The sequence below is a fragment of the Dermacentor variabilis genome, unplaced genomic scaffold (genome assembly GCF_050947875.1).
Source record: "Dermacentor variabilis isolate Ectoservices unplaced genomic scaffold, ASM5094787v1 scaffold_14, whole genome shotgun sequence".
Lineage (NCBI taxonomy): Eukaryota > Metazoa > Arthropoda > Arachnida > Ixodida > Ixodidae > Dermacentor > Dermacentor variabilis.
In genome coordinates, this window is record NW_027460302.1 from 6,287,610 (window position 1) to 6,312,811 (window position 25,202).

At 50.7% G+C, this 25,202-nt stretch overlaps 1 non-coding gene across 1 annotated transcript; it reads left to right on the top strand.

Moving 5' to 3' along the window:
* Nucleotides 1-8,961: 8,961 nt before the first annotated feature.
* LOC142567869 (U2 spliceosomal RNA) lies at nucleotides 8,962-9,148 on the top strand. The gene has a single exon (XR_012825275.1). It is a non-coding gene; the product is annotated as a U2 spliceosomal RNA (small nuclear RNA).
* The last annotated feature ends 16,054 nt before the right edge of the window (nucleotides 9,149-25,202 follow it).

Genomic DNA, 25,202 nt, shown 5'->3' on the forward strand with positions numbered 1-25,202 from the left:
AACACAATCATTTGAGGGACGCCCGAGCACCCCTGTACAAGGCATACAGCGAAACCCCGCAGTGCAAATGACATGGCATTGTTCTGGCTATTGAAGAAGGGTAAAAACATCTCGTATATACATGAGCTTGTTAACAAAGCATATAAACAGAAAAAAACACAGCGTAATAGTCAAAAAATGAAACATAAATTTATCGCAGCAAGATAAAATACACAGGATACATCGCAACAAGATAAGAAAATATACATAAACGTGGCTTTCAAGAAGTAGATAATAGTGAATAAATGCACTTCTCATGTCAACAGGCGAACATGTTTCCGGAATTATACCCCTTGACAATAATTTACTCAAAACAGTGGGCAGGGTGTGTCGGGAGTATCTGTTGCGCGTGCATTGTACTGACGAAGGGAATGTGCCAAATTTCTTCCTTGCGAAAGGATTGTTCTGAAAGATTTTGTCTGAGGCAAGGTAATTCAAGAAAACTAAGCTGGTAATTTGTATACATCGCTTATATTTTAATGGTAAGTAATATTCGTACATGCTATTAATCGGCGTTATTTGGTAACGAGCAAACAGTTCCCGAGTGTGAGCAAGGTAGCCTACGTTTGCAATGTAGCGTACAGCTTTCTTTTGAAGCATATATATTTCATTAATGTTTGTTTTAGTGGTGGTACCCCAAACCGAGAAACAGTAATTTAGGTGGGATACAAAAAGCGCATTCTAAATAAATTATTTTATATGTTCGGGCAGAGAACGGCGAAGTTTTGCGAGAATTCCCGTGCACTTTGTATCATATCTGATGAAAGCGCATGCGCTATCTACATGCAAGATTACCACGTGCATATACCCGCCCCTCACTGTTACTAACCTTTTCCATTTTCGACTACAGATGACTATGCAGAATAAAGGCCTGAGTGATTTTGCTTCTTGACAACGCAGCTGTCCAGTCTGTTCGTTGCACACGAGAACGAAACATGGTTTCAGAAGTGGGTTGCAAGGCTAGCAGCTCAAACGAATGGTACCTGGGATAGGTGAACGTGCTAAGCAATGACATGGAGCATCTGAGGCAACCTGAACCGCTACGCCTGACAGCGGATGGCGGAAGGAACTGGAAGCGGCTTCGTCAGCAGTTGGAGTTTTTTCTGCAAGCGACGGTATGCAAAGCCAATCCAAGGTTGGAAGCGGCGAAGACGGCCCTGCTCCTCAGCGTGGCTACAGTGGCTAGAATAGGGAAGTGTGTTGAACGCGCCAGCTCGCGCGTGGCGCTTTGGAAGGAAACTTCCAGGGGGCGCTGCCACACGCATACACGTCGGCAGCGACGGCGGCTAGCAGCCGCAGTGCAGGCGCCGTGCGCGGAATGCGATCATCCGCGCGCGGTCAGGAATGCAATAACAAATAAGAGAGCTTCACACTACGTATATGCTCGCTCGTTCATGGCTACAAATTGCTATATAGTAGCATAGCTCCTTACGAATCACAGAGCGTCAACGTAACAATCCGATTGAGCGCACATCGATGGTAGAATGCACCTTGTTTTGTCTGGTTATCGAACGCAAAGCAAGAAAATTCCCAGTGGTAACTCGGAAGCAAACATTTTATTTTCAACACATTGCTTGCACAAACAACTCATATTTTGAAGAATTGCTTAGAATCTGTAGAAAGCAAACCATTCTCAGTCATTGACGATATTTTGATACGCGACACGCCAGAGCTGGTGCTCTTTTTTCACGAGAACAACAACAACAAAAAACATTTTGTTTAAATAGTTTACAAGCAGTTCAAACAGAACGTTGTCAGCCTCTGCTAAGTGACGCGCCTGAGCTTCAGGTGCTTCTTTTCACAGGAAAACGCGCTCTCTTTGTTGAGTGCCTTCGTGTAGAAATGTGCAAACGGGTGACCAAAATAAATTTTGTAACCTGGTTGGTGAATTTGGGGCCATGCTGTGCACAGCCTAGCATGGCGTCATTTTTTTTGCAGGCAGAAGACAAGCTTTTCCAAGAAGTCACTGTGCAGCTCGTTGTAACTGAACCACACCGAAAAAAGTAGTTTCAAGGGCGTCTACATATGAGAAGAGCTTCTCAGAAGGGTATATGAGGCCCCGCAGAACTTGATGAACATCGCCAGCTATTCTTTGACTTCGTCGGCGAAAACAAGGAGCTGGTCAAAGCATTCCTTGCACGCAGTCCTCAGGATTGTTTCGTGTACAACATGCCCTGCCATGTAGAAGGCTCAGGTGGAATCCGTGCTGTCATTGCCTTTACTAGCTTCCACATTAGCAGAACAAAGGCTTGACTTGGTGCGGGGTCACCCCAGTGCTCCTTTCATTGCTTCTTGTAGAAAAACAGGCCCCGAAGCACCTGGGGAATGAAAAGGTGCAATGCCAGGTTTACCTTCATCTTTTCAAAGTTATTAGGTCTCACGTGAGCAAGAGTGATCTTCGGCATCACTTTAAGGGTAAGTGGACACTTATCCTCTATGTGTGCTGCTCTGATGTGCTCAGTATAAACAGACCCTTCAGGCCTTTTGCACCTTGCTTTAAGAAGGCCATTTCGAACGCATGTTATCCGGCTCGGAAAATCCGAAATGAAGCCACTGTAGCGTGGCGGGGGAGGAAGCCTTGGACGTTTTCAACAATTTTGTGTTCAGCGAAGAAGAGAAGGAAGACTACAATACCGTGATTGCCAAGTTCGTAGAATACTGCACAGAGCAACAGGATGAAATCCACGAGCGTTACGTTTTCCGTTCTCGTAGTCAAGGTGAGGCGGAGCCTTTTGAGCAGTTTCTACGCGAGTTGACAAAACAAGCGCAGCACTGCAACTTTGGGACCATGGCAGACGATATGGTACGAGACCAAATCGTCTTTGGAACAAACTCGCCAAGGCTTCGAGAAATGATGCTCAGGGACAAAAACCTGACCTCGGAAAAGGTTGTCATCCTATGCAAGGCGGCTGAATCATCAACACGCCAAAACGAATTCTGGCAGAAAACAAAGGAAGAACTCGATATGAACGCTGTCACAGCCAGCAAGAGCACTCCTAGAGGGTCCAGGCATGACCTAAAATGCAACCACTGCAACCTAAGGCATGCCGTGAGACGCTGCCCAGCTTACGGCAAAGTCTGTTACTCATGTAATGGGCGAAATCACTTCGCATGTTGTTGCAGCGAGAAAGAGCGCGTATACGAAGTGCAGCATCAGAACGACGACTTCGAAGTACTGAATGTCGCCAGCAGCAGCGCAAGCAGAGAACGAGACTGGCAGGGGAACTCATGCATTGACGGCAAGTACATCACCTTCAAGGCGCACACAGGATCGCAGGCAAACGTGTTGCCACTTTCGATATTTCGCAAGTTCAAGATGACTGGTCTGATGCCCAGTTGCGCCGTTCTGAGATCCTATGGGGCAACATGATCAAGCATGTCGGGAAGTTTTTCAGCGCCAGTCAAGATTGACGACCGCGAGGCGTGCGCAAGTTTTTTTTTTTGTGATAAAAAAGGACCACAGCGCTATCTTAGGCTTAGAAACCATCGAGAAGCTGGGAATCGTACTGCATTGGCGACACCGTCATCGCCTGACGACGACGGTGTCGTCGTCACGCGACGAGCAACACCGAAGCAATTGTGAAGGAGTTCCCGCGTCTTTTCCATGGAACAGGGCGCGCCCCGCGTGAATATAAGATTGCGCTGCACAAAGATGCCGTGCCAGTCGTCCAGCCAGCTAAATGAGTGCCCCTGTCCCTGCGAGAGCCTCTCCGTACTGAACTAGGCAGAATGGAAAAGGAAGGCATCATCCAGAAGGTCAGCAGCCCCACAGATTGGGTAAGCCCCCTTGTCATTGTACTAAAGAAAGATGGCAAATTGCGAGTCTGCATGGACCCAAGACTTATCAACGAAAACATTAAGAGGGAGCACTACCAAATGCCACGCAGAGAGGATATTGAGGCAGACTTAGCAGGCGCGAAGTTTTTTCGCGTCTGGACGCAAATGAGGGATTTCATCAAATCGCATTAGACGAACAGTCATCGAAGATATGCACATTCGCGACGCCTTTCGGCCGCTATCGCTTTCTATAGCTTCGGCGAGCGAAGTGTTTCAAAAAGCCCCTAACGACGTTTTCGATGGCCTGCCCGGTGTACGCGTGTACCTAGACGGTGTGCTAATCTGGGGAGGGGCCAGGGCCGAACACGATGAGAGGCTGCGCAGAGCATTAGAAGCAGCTGAAAAAGGCCTTACCTTCAATGCATCCAAGTGTCGCTTTGGCCTGCAAGAATACTCATCCTGGGTGACATCATTAGCGACAAGGGCATTAGGCCAAATCCAGATCTCGTTGACGGCTTTTTAAAAATGCCAACACTTCAGGACAAATTGGCGGTACAAAGACTGCTGGGAGTCGTTAACTACTTCAGCAAGTACCTACCGTCACTGTCGCAGCGTACGTCTACTTTACAATCCCTCGTCAAACAAGGTGTCATCTGTGATTCGACACCAACTCACGAAAAGGAATGGGAGGCTATATGTCGGGATTTAAGTAATTCACCATTGCTTGCTATATTTGATCCGAGTCTGGAGACAAAAGTAACTGCAGATGCCTCTCAGAATGGTGTTGGTGCGGCGCTCCTGCAACGTCATGGGGACTGCTGGCAGCCGGTCGCCTACGCGTCAAGAGCTTTGACAGAATCGGAGCAAAGATATTCGCAGATTGAAAAAGAGGCGTTGGCTTTGGCTTTCGGTTGCGAAAAGTACAATCATTTTCTTTAAGGCCGCCCCCTCATCCTCGAGAGTGACCACAGTCCACTGATGAACATATCAAAGAAAGGCATGAGTGATATGCCACTCAGAGTGCAACGATTTTTCTTGAGATTGGCGAAATATGACTACACGCTAACATTTATTCCTGGCAAACAAATGACCCTTGCTGATATGCTGTCCCGATCACCTGTTCCGGGACTCAATGCAGCTTCAGGCACGAGTGACATCGAGATCCATGCCGTCACGGTCGTATCAGCACTCTTAAGTGAAACGACAGCTAGAAAACTTGCACAGGAAACGGCTCTCGATCCACATCTTGGCACTGTGTTAAGAAAGCTTGCGAAGGGAGAACCTGTCGGCGGCCACCTGAAACCAGTGGCCGCCGAGCTGTCCGTAGTAAACGGCATTTCATTGTAAGGGACGAAAGTAGTCGTACCGACAGGCATGCGCGGCGACATATTGAAACGGATCCACACAGGCCATCTGGGCCAGGTAAAGTGCAAAGCTAGAGCAAGGCAAATGGTCCATTGGCCGAACATAAACTTGGACATTCAGTCCTTGATTGAAAGATGTCCAACCTGCAAGACATTTGCTTATAAGCAGCCATCGGAGCCTTTAATCATGCAACATACGCCTACGCAGCCATGGTGCCGTATCGGCGTCGATCTTTTTCAGTACTCGGGGAGGGATTATTTGTGCGCATACGATTCGATGTCCAATTTCCCTGAGGTAGCGCTACTGCCCGAGACAACAGCCAGTGCTGTTATCGATAGGCTGAATGCAATATTTTCAAGGTACGGCATCCCAGTCGAGGTTTGTACAGACAACGGCCCACAGGTTAGCAGCCAAGAGTTTATAATTTTTGCAAAGCGTTACGACTTCAAACATGTGACATGAAGCCCGCAGTATCCTCAATCAAACGGGCTCGCAGAGAAGGGTGTACAGGTGGTGAAACGTATTCTAAAGAAACAAAAGCTGCAGGATAGTGTTTTTGGCTGGGCTTGTTAAATTACAGGGCCAGTCCTGTTGAAGATGGCCGGTCTCCTGGGGAACTGCTGCAAGGAAGGCGGCTGCGCACACCATTGCCGGACTTCAATCCAATGTCGGCGACTCTCGTCAAGAAACACCGGCAGAGAAGTCGTCATAGACGCACCTTACCAGGTCTCGGCAACAATGACGCGGTACGCTTGAATGTAACATCATGGGCTAGGAAAGCCAAGGTGGTCGGGTCGGCTGGCCCACGATCCTTCTATGTGCGCACAGAGAACAATACTGTGCTGAGACGTAACCGTCGGTACCTTCTGGCGACGAAGGAATTATATGAGGTTGGCTCATGAGACGACGAAGATATGACCGACAACCAGAACCCATTTCAAGGTGTGGCGTCAACTACTACTGCAGCCTCGCCCGTGGTAGCTCAACCGCCGTCGCCTGAACCATTGCGGCGCAGCCAACGACAGACGCGGCAGCCAGAGCGTCTGGGTTATGACCAGCAGTTCCAGCAGACGAGCCAGCGGTATTAATTTCGTCATGTAATTACTGTTTGGAAAGAGGATGTATCATATCTGATGAAAGCGCATGTGCTATCTACATGCACGAATGCCGCGTGCATATACCCGCCCCTCACTGTTACTAACCCTTTCCACCTTCGAATATAAATAACTATGCAGAATAAAGGCGTGAGTGATTTTGCTTCTCGACAACCCAGCTCTCCAGTCTGTTCGTTGCACACGTGAACGAAACACACTTTGCCAGTTTACTCAGAATGAACTTAACTTCGGTATCCCAGCTCATGGCCTTGTCAAAAATTACTCCTAAAGTCTTGACAGTGTCTACAAACTGTATTTGTGAAGTGCGTATGTATATATGGATATCGGATTGAGTGGGAAACTGTCTTGTACTGAATAGAACAGCTTTAGGTTTTTTTTTGTTTATGAGGATTGAGTTTGCTTCAACCCAATCCTTAAGTTTATCAAGAGCATTGTTAATAACAGAAACAAGATATTGTACGGAACTACCTGTGACAACTAAACTGGCATCGTCAGCACAAATTGCAAATTTCGGCTGGCTATCAGTCAAAACAACGTCATTCATATATAAAATGAAAAGTAGAGGTCCTAACATACTAAAATACGTTAAGAATCCCGGGTTGTCCAAATTTCCGGAGTCCCCCACTACGGTGTGCCTCCTAATCAGAAAGTGGTTTTGTCACGTAAAACCCCCTAAGTAAAAAAAAAAAAAGCTTGTATGTGGATGACGGCCAAACGGGATCAGCGGTGCCGGATGTGTGGTTATGCGAGGGAGACGCTGCCGCACGTCCTGTGTCTCTGCCTGGTGTAGATTGCGCTGTACACGGCGCGACATATCGTGTCGCGTCTCTGTACAGCGTGCCGGGATCGGTTTTACTTATTTATTTATTTTATTTATTTATACATACTGCAGCGCAATTTGCGCTATAGCAGGAGGGGGTTGAGAAAAGGTACAGAAAATGCATTGGAGTATACAGCGGTAAACACAAGTGAACAGTTTTACCAAAGAGCACTGATGAAAGGAAATTACACAAGAAGTTATACAAATGCTACTATGCATCTAGGATGGCGGTTGCAAAAAATTCTGGATGAGCGTGAGCGAATGGACCCCGGTAATGAATTACAATCTTCGATTGAGCGGGGGAAAAAGCTGAATTTGAACATGTTAGTGCGTGCGTAATAGGGTATCAAGTTTAGGTCGTGATGCCTTCTCGTTGATGATCCTGGCGCGAAGTTAATGTAATTATCATTTGAGAGCCTAAACAAGGAATTGACAATGCAATGCAAGAATTTTTAATGATTCGACACGGCGACGAGAAGAGAGTGTGTTTAGGTTCAAGGAGGAAAGTGTTGAAGGGGGCGAAAAGTTGTGATTGTAACGATGACATATAAATCGCACAGCTTCTTTCTTTATTGCTTCTAGCTTATTAATCTCTAACTGCTTATGCGGGCTCCAAACTACAGATGCATAATCAAGAACAGGGCGGATTAGAGATTTATACATTAGTAACTTTGTGTCTTTAGGAGATCGGGTTAGCGTTCGCCTCAAGTAACCTAATTTTTTTAGTGCTTTACTGCATATATAATAAATGTGTTTAGACCATGACATGTTATGCGTAAAAATGACACCAAGATACCTATACTCATAAACCTTATCTACAGCACGGCCATTGAACGAGTAACTAAAAAGGGAGGGGGCAAGATTTGTTGCAGAAAGACATCAGAACGGTCTTATTGAAATTAATGTTCATTTGCCAAGTGTTACACCAATCGCAAAACCTAGAAAACGACTCTTGAAGGCGATAATGATCATTAGAAGAGGTAATCACTTCATATAGAACGCAGTCATCAGCATGAAGACGGATGTTAGAGAGCAGTGAAGTGGCAAATCGTTTATATATAATAAAAATAAGAAGCGGCCCAAGGACGGAGCCTCAGGGCACACCTAATGTCACATCAACAGTAGCGGAGTCAGTCGAACTGTAAGAGACAAACTGGGAGCGCAATGAGAGAAAGCTTAAAATCCAGTTAACTAAATGATGATTATTCAGTACAGCATTAAGTTTAGCAATAAGTTTAGAATGTAAAACGATGTCAAATGCCTTCGAGAAATCTATAAAAATGGCATCAACCTGGTTGCGTACATCAAGATTAAATGAAATGTCATGAGTGAACTCAGCTAGCTGCCTTAACGTGCTAAAACCGTGCCTAAACCCATGTTGCGTGTTAGACAGTAGATTATTTGATTTCAGAAAGAGCGTGCTCTACGATTACCGGTCAATTGGTAAAACCAACTTTCGCGCTGACATCGTTGGGGCTCGTGGCGCCGAGGCAGCCATCTTAGATGCCCGTTCTACAGCCGCCCACAGGCGCTCCCCGATGTAGGTCACCGAATGTGAGCCCGCCCGCCCCCATCTCGCCCGGCGGCATCAACGCGTGACGGTGCACGCTGTTGTCGTAGGAACTCGCCAACTACCTCGTGGTGTGAAGGCTTTGCAGTGCTCCCGCTCCTACCTACGGCTTCTCAAAGGGCTGGTCGTCAGCGACGTCAGCGCCGCGTCAAGGGACCAGCGCCACGTCGCCCACCACCCAGTGCCCTCCTGCTCGGCGCTCCCCCCATTTCCTGGCCTTTTCTGTCTCTCTCTTTTTATTCCTTTTCTTGTCACCTTTTCAGTCTTACCTCCCTATTCTTTCTGTCTTCAACATTCGAATAAAATCTGTCCCTATCAGCTTAATATCTGATACGGGTTGTATTTATGTACCTAAGCAATTAATTAAGCTTCTTTTGCAAGTTGGTGGAGTGCTTAAAGTCTGCTTCACCTCCGCCGCAGGTCGGCCTGGTATTGCACTACTACGGGATCGGCCTACGCTTGGTGAGAAATTCTCGATCTGCACGGCTGGATAGATGCGCGCAAAATTTCCCCGAACCTAGCCATACACGGCGTCGCTGTAAAAAAAATTAACTTCTGTCTAATTTTGTGTGCGTAGATGTCACTATGGCTATAATAGCACCGCCTGAAAGCTGGCGCAGGTACAATTTGATCGATTTCTCTGAAACTCGCTCGAGGCTGATTGCAGCAGGGCGGCGCACGCCGAATAAACAAATGCCTCTTTTCCTCAGCTTGCTCTCTAATATATTATTAGTACATAGCGGCGACTGTTTGTTTATTATTAGAGGAAGCTAATATTCGAAGTTCAGAATACGAACCGAATATTACGCACTAACTATTCATATTCGAAAAGGAACAATTCTGCATTTCCGAACCAAATATTTCGCAACAACCTACTCACTGTCAAAGTCTTATTGCAGTCCTCTATCTGCTAAACAAAGTATTTCAAATTATCAGTAGGGAAACAACGACAAAAGTTGTTGAAGGAATGCATAAACAAAAAATTACCGACGATTACGTTACTTCCTAATGCGAAATTTGAGCGCAACAAATAAGCTGTTTCACCTTTTCGATAGATTGAGGCAAAGAAATCTAGCAACACATGTATGCGCTATCACAGAATTTTTTTTTTATTTTTCACACGTATTCTTTTAACAAAGACTCCACTAACAGTTCTTGACAGTCATGAAGGAAGCTTTGTGGTCGGAGAAATAGACTGATATATGTTCGACTTGGTACACCAATGCTTGATTCTCAAAGACGAGATGTATACAAGTGCCTCGCGAGGTTGTCACAGCCGTGGGACGCGTTACGAGCGAGAGGAACGGGATGTTCTCCCGCATAAGTGTTAGGAAATTGCTGTTTGTCTTTATGTCAAGCCGCCACCGATCTGGCTCTCTGATTGCCACCGCACAGGGCGAACGGCAGCGGCAATTTCGGCTCGGGCGGTGCACATATACAGATCCGCCGCCACCGATCTGGCTCTCTGATTGCCACCGCACAGGGGTTGCATTGGAGGAGGAGCGAAGAAAGGAATTAAGTTCGAGCCGGCGCTTTGACAACCGGAGACTCGCAGGAAGAGGGGGGAGGGGGGCGGCGTGTACACCCAGCGGCAAACGATGGGGGCAGAAGCGCGCGCAGCAAGCGGACAACACGATAAAGGGAGGAGGGAAGAGATAGCAGCGACTGACTGATGCCGCTGACGCCGATAGTGAGTCAACCCCAGCTGCGGAGTTGGTTTCAGGGACAACGCCGCCGATGCCGACACAAACAATATACCCTCGCTTCCGCAGCGCTAAGAACCAGGTCTAGCCGTGGGAAGGTGGTCACGTATTCGTCGACGTGCCGGGGCCTACGTGAAATAACCGGCGCGTCGGCAACTGAAGAGCACCCTATCCGCCACACAAGAACAGGGGGGGGGGCCCTTTCCTCCTCTTTCTGCATGGCCGCGACGGTGTTCTATGCAGTCACGTTATCTTGACTCTCTAGCGGCGTCAGCGGCATCCAGCGGTATCAGTCGGTCGCTGCTAGCGCTGGGGGGATGAAAGGGGGGCGGAGCTGGTTACGAGGCCGACGACAACGCCGACGACGACGCGAAACCCAGGAACGGACGCCAAAGAGCTGCGCTCTAAAATGGTAATGGAAGTTTTGTTTTCAGTTTCTGTGTGGAAATGCTTACATGACAACCTGCGAGTATTATTTGTAGTCTGTCATAGAATGTTTTCGGCCGTCTAGTTATGTAGCATTTATATCTTTTACGCTACGACCAGAGATGATTTTCTTGCAACTGGTCCTTTTACATGCTTTTGCAGCGCAGAAGTCCTTCAGCAGTTTTTTTAGAACTGCTTTTTTCTGGGAAACCATTTATTTAGACTCGTTGTAGAGCTCTATTCTACACTGCCGCATGTCACTCTTTTCAAGCTCGTTTGCAGCAAGACTCTAAAGATGCTGAAACGCTATTTGTGCAGTTTTTAATGACAAAGCAAGTAATATTCATTTTAAGACCGATTCTTTAATGCTCGTGAACTGATTTTTGTTACGTTTCTTGACTAGTCAGTACTGGTGAGGTACCTAATCATGCAAGTAAAAGTAAATATTGCTACTCTGAATATACAGGGTGCACCAAGTAAATTGAGCCAATAATTTAAATACGAAAGGCGCGTCGAAAGCGAATTGAATCGAACGCACACTATTCGCACTGGCCTATAGTAATTCAGGCGATTTCTTGTTTTCCCCATAACTCACAAATTAATGAGGCTTAATTACCCAAAGTCTTAATTGTTGGATGAAGAACCCAAGTATGATACGCAGATTTGTCGAGCGCCTTCCGAAACCACTGATCCAGTTGTTTCCTGTGCGTGTCCCATATAGTCCGTTTTGCCGGATTGCTAAGAATGCCCGCGAAATAGGAAAAAAGCCGCGCGGTATAGCGCAGTGATATCGTGCAGCTTTCAAGCGTGGTGAACACGGCCGTCGGATGGCGGCGCAAACGCACGCCGCCAGCCGAGTGCTGCCAGGAGAACGCCCCGCCGCTTCCCCGTGACCAGTCATCGTTATGCACCACCACGCTGGAGACGCAACCCACGTCCGGCGTTCTTCGGACGTGCCTCGCATCGGCTCCGCGATTTCTGCTCCTGGTTCTGGCATCTCGCCCGGGATATTCTCCAGTATCTGCTACCGAGCACCCGGAGGTGTAGTGACCTTCCTGCACTTCATCTGCCCGGACCCGCCGACCAGCGTTTCACCAGGGCCTCATCTTTGACCAGCCACGGGGCCGCCGAGCTAAGCTCAACGCTCGGCGGAACGCCACATCGCCCGCAGCGCGCAGCTGCACCTATAGCGTCGCACCGGCGTCCGCTGCGCCGGCACTCGCTCCCGTTGTCTCGAAGCCGCCGATATGAAAAGTATAGTCGACGGTACACTCATCTCCCAACAAGAATTTGATGACGACCCTCGCTGGTCCCGAATGCTCCAAGCTCACCGTGCGGCCCATCCAAAGGAAGCCGTTTCAGTCACGAGCGCCCACCTCAAGTCCGCCATGGCACCCCCGCCATCGCTGAAGACTCACCGCCTACGCCGCCACGTCCCGCTGCCTCGGCTCCCAGCGGAAGACTACAAGATCGTCTTCCGCCCTGGAGGCGGCCTCGACCTCCGCACAACCACCAATGGGGTCCTCCTTGCCTCACTCTGTTCTAGAGCCAGCGTTCAGTACGGCGACGCCCGTGCCGAGGACCGCGTACGCATAAACCCATACAACAACTCTTTTACCGTCAGTACGCCCTCTATGGTACGCCCTCGGAGCAACGCACCCGGCAATATGTGCAAATCTCTGAGTTGCTTCTCGCCACCCAGCTGTACCCACTGCGCCTATGTGGCCGTACCTGACAACGCTCTCCGCGGCATAATCTACAACGCCGTAGACAATCAAAACCAAGAGGAGATAATCGAGGACCTGCAGGCTATGAACCCCAGCAGCACTTACGCCATCACCGACGCAAGGCAGATGGGTCGCACCCGGTCCATCCTGATCACCTTCGTAGGCACGAAAGAACTCCCTCGCACCCTGGTGTTCAACTGCGGCCGGTTCATCTGTCACCCCTTGAAGCTTGTTTCAATTGTTGGAGCCATTGTCACCGCTCCGACGTATGTATCAAGCCCAGGTCCGGACGCTGCCCAGGCTGCGGAGCTGTGCACGCGGCTCATGACCCCCTGACTGCACTCCTAAATGCATCTTGTTCAGCGGCACACATGTCACAGGGTCCCGCCCGTGTAAGCTCTGCTTCGAAAGGGGTGGGGGGGGGGGGAGTCCCTCCCCACTTGCATCCAGTCCCAAGTCAACGCCATCCAACTCAGCGCAGTCAACACCATCCGCAAAGGACACCCGCTCATCGCACCCCCGTCAACGATCCAGCTCCCCATCAAGCCGGGAACGCAGCCCCCGCCACCGCTCCGTCTCATTTTCACCGTTACCGGGGCAACGTTACCGTTACCGGGACTGCTTCCAAGGTGAGCTGGCAATCGCAGCCTCCCACACCCGACCCCGAAAAAGAAAAGTTCAAAGCTCAAATCGCAGCCCAGAGCAACGAGATCGCCCTACTGAAAGAACAGCTGCAGGCGCTGCTCGCGCGCCCCCACTTCCCACCTTATCCCCTCACCAATCCTCATAACCCATCCCTCTCCAGACCCCACCGCCACCACCTCCCGCCCCTATGTCCGCCTCCTCTTCGGCCGCGTCTTCTCGTGCCGCCTCCCCCTCCCGCAGCCCTCCACATAAGAGGCGCTCCTCTACCGAACCTGCCCCCACACCGGAGCTGGAGGCTGTCATCCGCCACACGGCCTCGTTCCTCGAGGCAGATGAACGACGCATCATGGCCGCCATTACAGCTCTGCGTACCGACACGCAGAGCTGGATGGCTCAAATTAACAACCGCATGGCCAAAATTGAGGCCCGCCAGAGTTCCCTCGAGGCCGATCTTGCCCAGATGACCATTAATGCCTCATCCCTCCTCCCCTCATCCTCATTTCCCAAACACCCTGTTCCAGTAGGGGCACCCCGGACTCAAGGTGGCCAGACACCCCCCGCGCCTTAATTTCTGCCAGTGGAACTGCCGCGGCTTCCGCGCAAAGCGGAACACGCTGCAGCTCCACCTCCAGAACATCCCTCCCTCCGACCTCCCCGCTATCATCGTGCTTCAAGAAACCTTCTCCCCAGTAAAACTACGCGACTACATTGATTTCCACCCTGCTTCCCCTTCACCTCCGAATGTTGCCACGCTAGTTCGTCGCGCCTACATGGCAATCGAGCATCCGCTCGACGTTCCGGAGTGCACTCACCTCTTCTTGGAACTCCTTCCCCGGCGGCGGCAAGATGCCAGCCTCTTTGTCCTTAATGTATACAGCCCTCCCCGCACACCTGCAGCTCCCCTCCTCCTCCTTCTCCGCAACGCCATCTCACGCGCGAGCCGGAACGCGCTCCTAATTCTTGGGGATTTCAACGCTCATCACCTAAGTTGGGGCTACCCCAAGAACTGCAGGAAGGGCCTCGCACTATGGACTTTCTTGCAGACCGTCCTTAACGATTTCTCGGAACCTACCTGCATTGGCTCCAGCGTACAACGGAACACTAATCCGGACCTTTCCATCTGCAAAAATATCCCGGACGCGGTGTGGACGAACACCTGGGTCTCTCTCGGTAGCGACCACGATATCCTGTCCATCTCTTTCTCCTTTCCCACCTATCTTCCTCCCGTAAGCGTCTGGTGCAGTTTGTGGACCGGGATCGCTTCCGCCAGTCGCGGCAACAAGCCTCCACCTCCATCTCAGACCTTTCTCAGTGGACCACTAACTTGCTTCAGGATGTTTCCTCTGCCACCTCCAGTGTCCCCACCCCTCCCCACTCCTACACGGCTGATAGTCGCCTCCTGCACCTCTGGGAGGCGTATCACTCCCAGCACCGCCGCTGGCTTTCCCAGAAACACAACCGCTCGCTGCGCGTCCGCCTTGCTCGCCTGGCAATGGACGTGGAGGAGCACTGCTCCTCTCTCACCAACAGCAGTGGGACCAGACCTGCGAGCGCATGGCCGGTGACTTCGGGCTGAGGGATACGTGGGTTCTCCTACGTGTCCTCCTCGACCCGTCGCATTCCAAGGCCACGCACCGCAGGGACGTGACGCGCCTCCTTCACTCATCTCCACTCTCTGATTCCAACTTTCTTCTTGCTCTTCGTGATCGCTATCTCTGCATCAACCCCCCTTCCTCTCTCCCTTCCTACACCGGCAACCCTAATTCTGCGCTCGATGCAGATATCACCCTGGGCGAGGTTCGTGCCGCGCTGCATAAGCTCCGCAGCACCTCCACACCGGGGGCCGACCAAATCTCTAACAAGGCCCTCCGTAATCTGGACACCCATCCCTCGTTGCCATCACTGACCTCTTTAACAAACATCGGCATGAAAGCACTCTGCCTTCCGAGTGGACCCATGCTAAGGCAACTTTCATCCCCAAACCGGGCAAACCAATAGACATCCAAAACCTCCGCCCTATTTCCCTCACCTCTTGTCTCGGTAAACTCTTGGTGCACGTTGTTCTCGACCGCTTGCAGAACTTTCTAGAAGACAATCACCTTTTCCCCGATTCGATGTTTGGCTTTCGCCCTTTCCTTTCTACCCATGACGTCATGCTCCAGCTCTCCGAAGAAGTTCTTCACCCTCTTCACGCCAAGCGCACTCGTGCGGTCTTGGCACTGGACATGACGTCCTTCATTCCGCTATCCTAAATGATCTTTCCACCCTTAACGTGGGTCCTCGTATCCATGGTTATATCACGGCTTTCCTTGCCCGTCGCACCGCTGAGATTTCATTCGGCCCTCTGACTTCTCCAAATTTCACTCTTGGAAATCAGGGCACCCCCCAGGGTTCCGTCCTCTCCCCCTTCTCTTCAACATCACTCTTTTCCCCATGGCACGCGCTCTCGCTGCCATTCCCAACCTGTCCCATGCTTTCTACGCCGATGATTTCACCCTCTCGGTAACCACCGGAAATATTGGAGAGATGGAGGCCGCCCTCCTGGCGGGCGCGCACGTGGTTTCCGGTCATGCTCGCGCAGTCGGGCTGGCCTGCTCCCCGTCAAAGTCGGAGCTTCTGCTCCTCCCGGCTCGAGGCACGCCCCCCACCTCTTCCCCCACCCTTAGCATCATTATTGACGCGCACCCCGTCCCTTCTGTCTCCTGCCTCCGCATTCTGGGTCTCCTTCTCCAACACAACGGCAGACACACTGCCGTCCTTTCCCGCCTAACTACCTCCGTCCACCAGACCGTCAGACTTATTCGACGTGTCGCTAACCGGCACCACGGCATGCGTGGGCACGACCTCCGTCGTCTTGTCCAGGCTTTCGTTCTCAGCCGCTTTGTCTACTCCCTCCCCTATCTCTTTCTCTCTCGTGCCGAGGAAGACAAAGTGAACTGTCCCATCCGCCAAGCCTACAAGTCAGCCCTTGCGCTCCCCATCTACACCCCCACTTCTCGTCTGCTGGCAATGGGCGTTAACAATACTCTTTCAGAGATTGTGGAGGCCCATCGCACAGCACAACTCGACAGCCTTTCTCGCACCCCATCTGGTAGAGCCCTTCTCTCTTCTCTCCGCTTGACCCTTGTGTCCTCTGCCTGTGTAACCCACCCCTTACCCTCCTCTGTATCTTCCATACTCACTGTAAACCCTCTTCCCAAGAACATGCACCCTGAGCATCACGCCGCCCGCCGCTCTGCCCGTGCCTCTACCCTCTGGCGCCAGTACGGCACACAGTCTAACGCTGTGTATGTCGATGCGGCGCCATACAATTCCCACTCCGCCTACGCCCTTGCCTTCATTTCCCATACAGTTTCTCCCCTGACCGTTGCCACTATACCTGCCCCCACCTCCACTGCCGCAGAGGAAGCAGCTATTGCGCTTGCCATTGCCACTACCTGAGCCCGTTTCATACTCAGCGACTCCAAAGCTGCAGTCCACAACTTTGCGAAGGGTCGCATCTCCTCCGCCGCGCTCAGCATCCTTGAGCACTCCCCTCCGCCTTCTCGTCGTATCAAACTCCTCTGGGTTCCGGCTCACGCGGGGCACCCTGGCAACGAGGCGGCAAATTCCATCGCTCGCGAGATGACAGACCGAGCTGGCCCCCTCCACTCGGGGATGGACACGCGCGACTCCCTCCTCACCTTCCATGACATCAACCTTCATTACCGCAACTCTCGCCTATCCCTCCCTCCCCCTCACAATCCCTGTCTAAGCTCCAACAGAGCACGTGGCGCCATTTACAGGCCCACACTTTCCTCTCTCCTGTCCGACTTGCCCTTATTCACCCCACTGCCTTCTCACCCGAATGTACGCTCTGCAGACACCCACGAGCAGACTACGCTCATATTCTGTATTCATGCCCTAAACACTCACCCCCTGCCTCTTGGCATGTATCTAGTCCGCAGCTGTAGGAGGCTGCTTTGGCCAGCTCGGAGCCGGATGTCCAGCTACGGCTAGCGATCTGGGCAGCGGAAGTCGCCGCCAGGCATGATCTGGTGGCCACCACCGGCAGCCTGAAGGCCACCCACGGAACGGCGGCATCTTCCTTTTCCTTTTCTTTTTGGCCTTCACTAAAAGTTTGTACCACCACCACCACCACGTGGTCAATCACGATGCAGCCGACCTTAATCACCGAAAGCACGCTTCAGCGCAGCACGATACCACTGCGCAAGCAGTGCGTCACGTGGCTTTTTTTCATATTTCGCGGGTTTTCTTTGCAACCGGGTAAAAAGGGCTACGTGAGACGTACCGCACAAGAAACAATTGGATCGGTTGTTTCTGAAGGCGCTCTCCAAATCTGCGTATCATATATGGGTTCCTCTGCCAGTCTCTAAAAAGTTGGGTAATTAAGTTTAATTAATGTTATGCAGAAAACCGAAAATTTCCTGAGTTACTATAGGTCAGTGCGAATAGTATGCGTTCGGTTCAATTCGCTTCCGACGCGCCTTTCATGTTTTAAATATTGGCTCAAGTTACATGGGACACTGTATATACATGCGTCTGAGTTTGACTATCTAATACTTCTTATTTGTATTCGATTCGTATGCGAAAAATACGCTATTCGCCCACCTCACTTTATTGTTGTTAGGGAACGTGTAACGTATCCAAACTCGAGGCACTTAATGCAGGTGAACCGAGCAAAAGCGGAAAGCTCAGTTTATTACATCTGAATTTGTTGATGCTCTGAGCAGACGCGCGAGCTTGCTTTTAAGCTGGGCCAGTGTTCGCAAAAGCTTCTTAAGGAAAAATTGTAGCCAATCCTGGTGCCGCACATATTAATAGCAACGACTGCGGGCTGGTGACAAAGAGTGCTTACGAGTTGGGAGATTTGTGAGTTCGGGCTGGGCTGGTGTGCTGTCGTCTAGCGTCCGCCAGCTGCAGCATGCGCGCATCAGTAGTCCAGGCAAATGCGCGATAGTTAATGCATCCCGCGCATTGAGCAAGCGACCGTGCCAAGCTGCCTAAAACACAATCACTAAAAACAGGTGTTACGATAATACCAGCAATGTGCATAAAAAAAGCAAACAACAGTGTACTCATGTAAAATCCCACGTCGTAATCAGCGCTTTTTATTTGTGTCGCGCGCTTTCTGAATATTCCCAACGGCACTGCCGATGTGGTCCCTCACGTAATGCACGACTATCGGCGTACAGCTCAGCACCGCACTGCTTTGGTTCAAGTACTCGTTAACGTTGCTTATACTTCCGTAGCCGCAAAATAGCAGGCGGGACTCGTTTCGCGATGACATTATCACACGGCGACAGCCGTCAGACAACTTCCTGTAACGTTCAGGGAACACAGGAAGTATGGGTTAACAAAATTCATTGCTGGGCTACTTGGGTCTTGCTAATAAATGAATACTGGTAAGCGCAGCTTCAAAACGGGACATGAGCGCTTGTCCCGTGTGTCGGTGTCAATGCTTTTCCGTCTCGAAAGTGCGCTCACCGGTGTTCATTTTTCAGCAGGGAGTATGCTCGACCGGACCGCAGTGGGGCACGTTCGGGAGCGCCGCCATACGAGCTGCACGAAGGCGATGCAGACGTTCGTCTTCTATGCCGTTGCCCTGGTGGTAACCCTCCATTCGAAATCCCAGAAGGATACCCACACGAGAACCCGGTTACTGGACGCAACTTATATGAGGGAGTAGCCCTGTGGGTTTTTCGGCACATTCGCCTGATCCTAGGGGGTGGCTGTGGTTGATTCTCCGCCGTTGCTTTCGCAGCCGCTTTCCAGCGTTATTTTTTAATGACGCATTCCCATATGTTGTTATTTACTTATTTATTAAATGCGAAGGATTTCTTGGTGAACATTTGCCACTCCGTCCGTCCGTCCGTCCGTCCGTCCGTCCGTCCGTCCGTCCGTCCGTCCGTCCGTCCGTCCGTCTGTCCGTCCGTCCGTCTGTCTGTCTGTCTGTCTGTCTGTCTGTCTGTCTGTCTGTCTGTCCGTCTGTCCGTCTGTCTGTCTGTCTGTCCGTCCGTCTGTCTGTCTCTCTGTCCGTCTGTCTGTCTGTCCGTCTGTCCGTCTGTCCGTCTGTCTGTCTGTCTGTCTGTCTGTCCGTCCGTCCGTCCGTCCGTCCGTCCGTCTGTTTCGTTAACTTCGTATGTACCAAAACCGGCACAGTATAACAAGAGTGTATGATAGGTCATGACATGAATGACAAGACATGCGTGCCATGTAGGACATGAAACAGCCGCCTACGTCTTGGTGTTCTCACGGTCGTTTCGTTAACTCCGCATGTACCAAAATTTATATAGGATAACAAGAGTGTAGGTCGAACATAGGCGAGAAAAAATAGAACGCGTCCAAAAGCAAGCAGCACGCTTCGTAACAGGAAATTATAATTTTACTACCAGAGGATCCAGAATAAGGGAAGGGTTGGGTTGGAAAACTCTTTCTTCACGCAGGAAAATCCTAAGATTCAAATTCCTTTACAATATATATAAAAGTAAAACTGGTATCGACAGAACACTGTTCATCAAGGAGCCGCATTACGTTTCATCTAGGAGAGACCACGCTAACAAAATTAGAGCTTATCAGTGCCGTACCGATGTGTTTAAGTAGTCATTTTTTCCTAACACGATTAGCGATTGGAATGAGCTCCCTAATGAAGTGATGGCAGCTTCTAGTTTTGAAAATGCTATTGAGAGTCATATTCTTTGATTGTTCTGTTATTCATCTCTGCACATACGCTACTTTTTTTTTCTGTTTTGTTAGTTAGTTATTTTGTCACTCACTTTGTTTTGTACTTTGTTAGTTTCTATTCCGCTTTTGCGAATTTCAGTGCTTAAACTATGTTCTATTTACTGATGTATTCTTTTGATGTTGCTGAATATGTTTCCATTGTGACCACCTGTATTTTAACCCCCCTACGATAATGCCGTACAGGCGATGTAGGTATACCGAATAAATAAAAAAAAATAAATAGGTCACGACGCGAATGTCATTAAATGCGTGTCATAGGTCTTCAAACAGCCGCCTACGTCTTCGCGCTCTCATTCTTGTTTCGTTAACTTGGAAGATACCAAATTTGCCATAGTATTGTCACGTGGTAGTGACGGTTAAGAAGGCAGTAAAACTGTGATTAACGAAACGAGCGTTTTATTGGGCGAACTTGTGCCCTCAAAAACAGGCTACACTCAAAGAAGAACGGTAGCGGCGAACGCACTCGGCGTCGTCGAAAATCTGATCAGCGGGTCAAGCGCGTCGGCTTTTATACAGCAGTCGTGGAATGTTCCAGACTAATCGTTGGGACCCGCGTTCCTTCCACAAAGTTCTACACCATTCTCGTCAGGCGATGAAGTCAGATAACACAAGGTTCGGCGACAACAGACATCGGATAGAAGCATCGATAACTTTCCAGAAACTTCGTATACATGCGGGCGCGTCCCGCGCTGTGCGATAACATTAGTTAGGCGGCGGAACATGGTCGCTCGATAAAGATAAGTACACGTGTCAGTATAACGAGAATGTATGACGAACTTGAATTATATGTCATGACATGAATATCATGACTATGGCTCCGTGTTTTCGGAGTGTTTTTTTTTTTCAATTTCGGAGGGTGTTTTTCGGAGTTTATTGTGCCGCGGAGTTTATCGAAGTTTATTTCTCGTAAATTGCCAATTCTCCGAAATTCGGAGTTTCATTTTGCATTATTCTCAATACTCCAATGTTATTAGATGAAATGATATCTGAACACGAAAACATCAGAACACACGAAGCGTAATTTAGTTGACTGGAAGGTTTGAACACACAAACACATACACACAATTACAAATACTTGAATACAAAACACTAACGTTGGTGCGCATTACCACTTTAAAGCTTGTTGTTATGCACGCAAGCATACTTTACGATGTTGTTGTCACTGATGAAAGCACACTACTTTCGATAGATGATTCTGAGCTTTGAAAATGCCCATTCAACGTTCGCGCATGAAGCAGGGAGAGCCAGAAGACTAAGCGCGCAGCGAGAAAGCACTGGCCACAGGATAGTGTTAAGCCTCCAAAACAATAAGGGTTCAACAATGTTACTGATTTCATAGCTCTGATAGATCGGAAAATCATTCATGAGCTAGCTCAAGTCGTCAGTTTCGAGAAACACTTAAAGATCGGCGCATAGGTTTCGAACGCGCGGGGTAGCTCATGCTTCACATTTGGATTCACACTTTGAACACTGTACCAAACCGATTCACTGCATGGTGTACTGGTGTGCATCGCAAAGGTTCTTCTCAACCGTCTGTCTCCACTTTTCAACAACAGCAGCGTTGTATACATGCAGATCTGTGACAGTCGTTGTGTAGTCATTCTAGTGAAGGAGATCCAACCGACTTGCGACATCTGATGTGAAGAGCTCAGGTAGGTCACGCCATTGACTTAGGAGAGCGTGCAAACGAACCCCCAGTAAGGGTTAAACCTGATGCACCGGGGTACTCTCTGCCTCATGTTCCTTGATGATTGAGATTACAGGAAACTAATTCGTCTCAAGAAATTTCAGCTTAATCAGCAAGTCTTGCACAACTTCAGGCGATGAAACAAGAGTTTTGAGCTTCTCACACTACTTTCCCTTGGAATCATCGCTACTCAAGACAGCCAAAATGGCACGCCAATAATCCAGAGCGTCTTCTAGGGCTTCATAACAAGGGAACCACCTACACGGACGTGCAGTGTTCAGCGACTTGATTGTCATGGCCACGCACACAAGACCGACCTTACGGCGCAGCTCCAGCGGCGACTTGAACAGGGCAGGAAAGTGCGCTACGAAATCGTGAGCAACCTTAAATGTGCTTGGCTTATTACCATCCTCGAGAGCGTTGTTAAGTAGATGGCACGGATCTTTGGAGTGAAGTGCCTTGAAATCGGGGCTAGAGAGTTCCAAGTCCTTTTGAAGCTTCTTTAGGTAGGAAGCGGAATTGGAGCACAGCACCGCTACATCGGCTAAGGCCTTTCCAACCTTCTGAAAAGGGGTTTGTATCAGCATGCAAACTGATATTTCGTTAAACTGCCGAGAGAGATAAAAATTTATTATGTCCTTAATGGGGTTCAGCGGTGGTGGGGGTCGGGAGACTAACCCCTAATCCCTCCCTTATTCTGAAGCCGGCCAGTCCTTGCTTTCTGGCGGCGTCTTCGGCAATCCGGACGGCCCAGAGCCGCTCCTCTGGGTCCCAGCTGAGCAGCAATGCCTCCCACTGCTCGACCGTAGTTATGATGCGTGTGTTAATGCGGGAGGTGTTGGTGGGTGAGGCTTTGGCGCATTGCCAGATAATATAATCGAGGTCAGCGCGGGCCTCGCACGCTTTGCAGAGTGGGGAGTATGAATCGCGGTAAATGGGATTGTGAAGAAGAAGACGCGCCTCGCGGCACAGCCGCATCGCCAACGCGCGGCTCGTCTCGCCTCGCGCTGTTGATTGCTGGCGTCCGTTTGGACAGTGTTTCGGGCTGCTTCGCCGTTCCCGGTTGCTGTGCCTTTACATTAGGAGCCGCCAATAAACCTTTTCTCAATTGGTGGAGGTGCTGGGACTCAAACCCCGTCGCTTGAAACCCTGGAGCTGAGATCAAGAACGCTACCACCCGCCATGACCGACAGCTCCTCCCAAACGGCACCGACGCCACAGTCCATCACCTGCACCGGCGTTCCACGACAACGGGACCCCAAGGTCTTCAGCGGTGCAGACGACGCAGACGTAGAAGACTGGTTTGCGTCATATGAACGGGTGAGCGCACACAACAAGTGGGATGATCCAGCCAAGTTAACTCACGTCATCTTTTACCTGGCTGGTGTTGCCCAACTGTGGTTTCACAACCACGAAAGTGACGTGCCCACATGGTCAGTCTTCAAGACAACCTTTACGGAAGTGTTTGGCCGACCCGCTGTTCGCAAGCTGCGCGCCGAACAGCGCTTGCGCGCCCGAGCACAGCAGACGGCGGAAACGTTCACCAGTTACATAGAAGACGTCGTGGACCTTTGTAAACGAGTCAACGCCACAATGCCCGAAGCTGAGCGAATTCGCCATATACTGAAAGGCATCGATGACGGCGCATTCCAGATGCTCCTAGCCAGGAATCCGCGCACTGTGTCTGAAGTTGTCAGCCTGTGCCAAAGTTACGATGAGTTAAGGAAGCAACGCGCTTCGACTCGGCGTCCTTTGGGAAGCGACGAGTTGTTGGCGAGCCTTGATAACATGTACGACCCATCCTCATTCTTTCAGCGGGTCCAGGACTTTGTGCGTGAGGAAGTTGCCCGCCAACTTTCTTTAGTCCCCTTCACTCAGGAGCCCACCTCCCGTCTTCCAAACTCGCTCCGCACCCTCATTTCCGAAGAGGTCGCCCAAGTTGTCCCTTCCGCACACCATCCGCCGCCTGCAGCCGCGAATCTCAACTCTACGCGGGCAGTGCAGCCTGTCGCCACGCCTCTCACTTATGCGCAGCCAGTCCTGCCTGTGGCCGCGCCTCTTACGTACGCGCAGGCAGTACGCAGGCCTCCACCGGCGTCTTTCACGACCCAGTCACAACCGCTGCTACCGGAAGCCCATGCTCCATCTTGGACCGCCCCGCGAGCTCATCCTTGGCGAACACCTGACAATCGACCCATCTGTTATTCTTGCTGCACTCCCGGACACGTCGCCCGATATTGCCGCCGTCGTCCTCAAGCGTTCGGCGACGCCTCGCGGCCCTTCCAGTACGGCAGCCAGCCCTTTCGCCAATACGCCGCTCCTTCCTCCCAACCATATGCTCGTCCTGACATCCCAGAATTTCCTTCGCGTCGCTCGCCATCCCCTCGCCGACGCTCGCTCTCCCCAATGCGTCGGCGACCCGCACCACCTGACCAGGAAAACTGAACGTCGCAGTTCAAGAGGCAAGAACTGCGCCCCATTCGAACTGTCAAAGTCCTCGCGCCTCTCCTGCTATCGTGGTCGAAATTTGTGTAGAAGGTGTTCCAGCATTCGCTCTTGTGGATACCGGCGCAGCCGTTTCTGTGATAGCCGCCAAACTGTGCCGTTCGCTGCGCAAGGTGACCACGCCGCTTTCTGGACTGTCGCTTCGTACGGCAAGCGCGCAGCACGTCACTCCGCACGCCGCCTGTACTGTGCGTGTGCTTATTCACGGCATTGTTTACATCGTCGAGTGTATTGTTCTTCCCACCTGCTCGCATGACGTCATCCTCGGATGGGACTTCTTATCCAGTCATAAAGCCGTGATCGACTGCGCACGCGCCGAAGTTGAATTTACCCCTTGTGACGCACCCTTGGACGACGATTGCGACCGCCCTTCTAAACTTACCGTGCGCGAGGACACAGATCTTCCACCTGGCTCCTTCGCCCTCGTACCCGTCTTTTGCGATGCCATCGCTGATGCAACGGTCCTCTTCACGCCGTCCGCCGTCTTCATGGGCCGTAAATCTCTCCCACTACCCTTCGCGACGCTTGACATGGCTGGCGGCTGCAGCAATATTTACTTTTACAATCCCCTCTGTGCGCCTCTTACGTTGCTCGTTGGTGAATGCCTTGGCTTCGTGGACCTCCTCGACTCTTCGTCTTTGGTTGACGTCCCTGGAGACTCTTTTGACGTCGACCCCGGCCAACCATCTTCGATGTCCGCGCTTGAGGAAACGTCCAGGGTTGCGTTCTTGAATGCAATCGCCGATACCCTCACACCTGCCGAACGCGCCGACCTTCTTGATCTCCTGCACAAATTTAGCAGTTCATTCGACGTTTCACAACCTCACCTGGGCCGCACGTCGGAAGTGCAGCACTACATTGACACCGGTTCACATCAGCCGTTACGTCAACGACCATATCGCGTCTCTGCCGAAGAGCGTCGTGTCATTACCACCCAAGTCGAAGATATGCTGCGCCGTGATGTTATTCAACCTTCGCACAGTCCCTGGGCATCTCCTGTCGTTCTCGTTCGCAAGAAGGACGGGTCTATTCGCTTTTGCGTCGACTACCGTCGGTTAAATAAGGTAACGCGCAAAGAC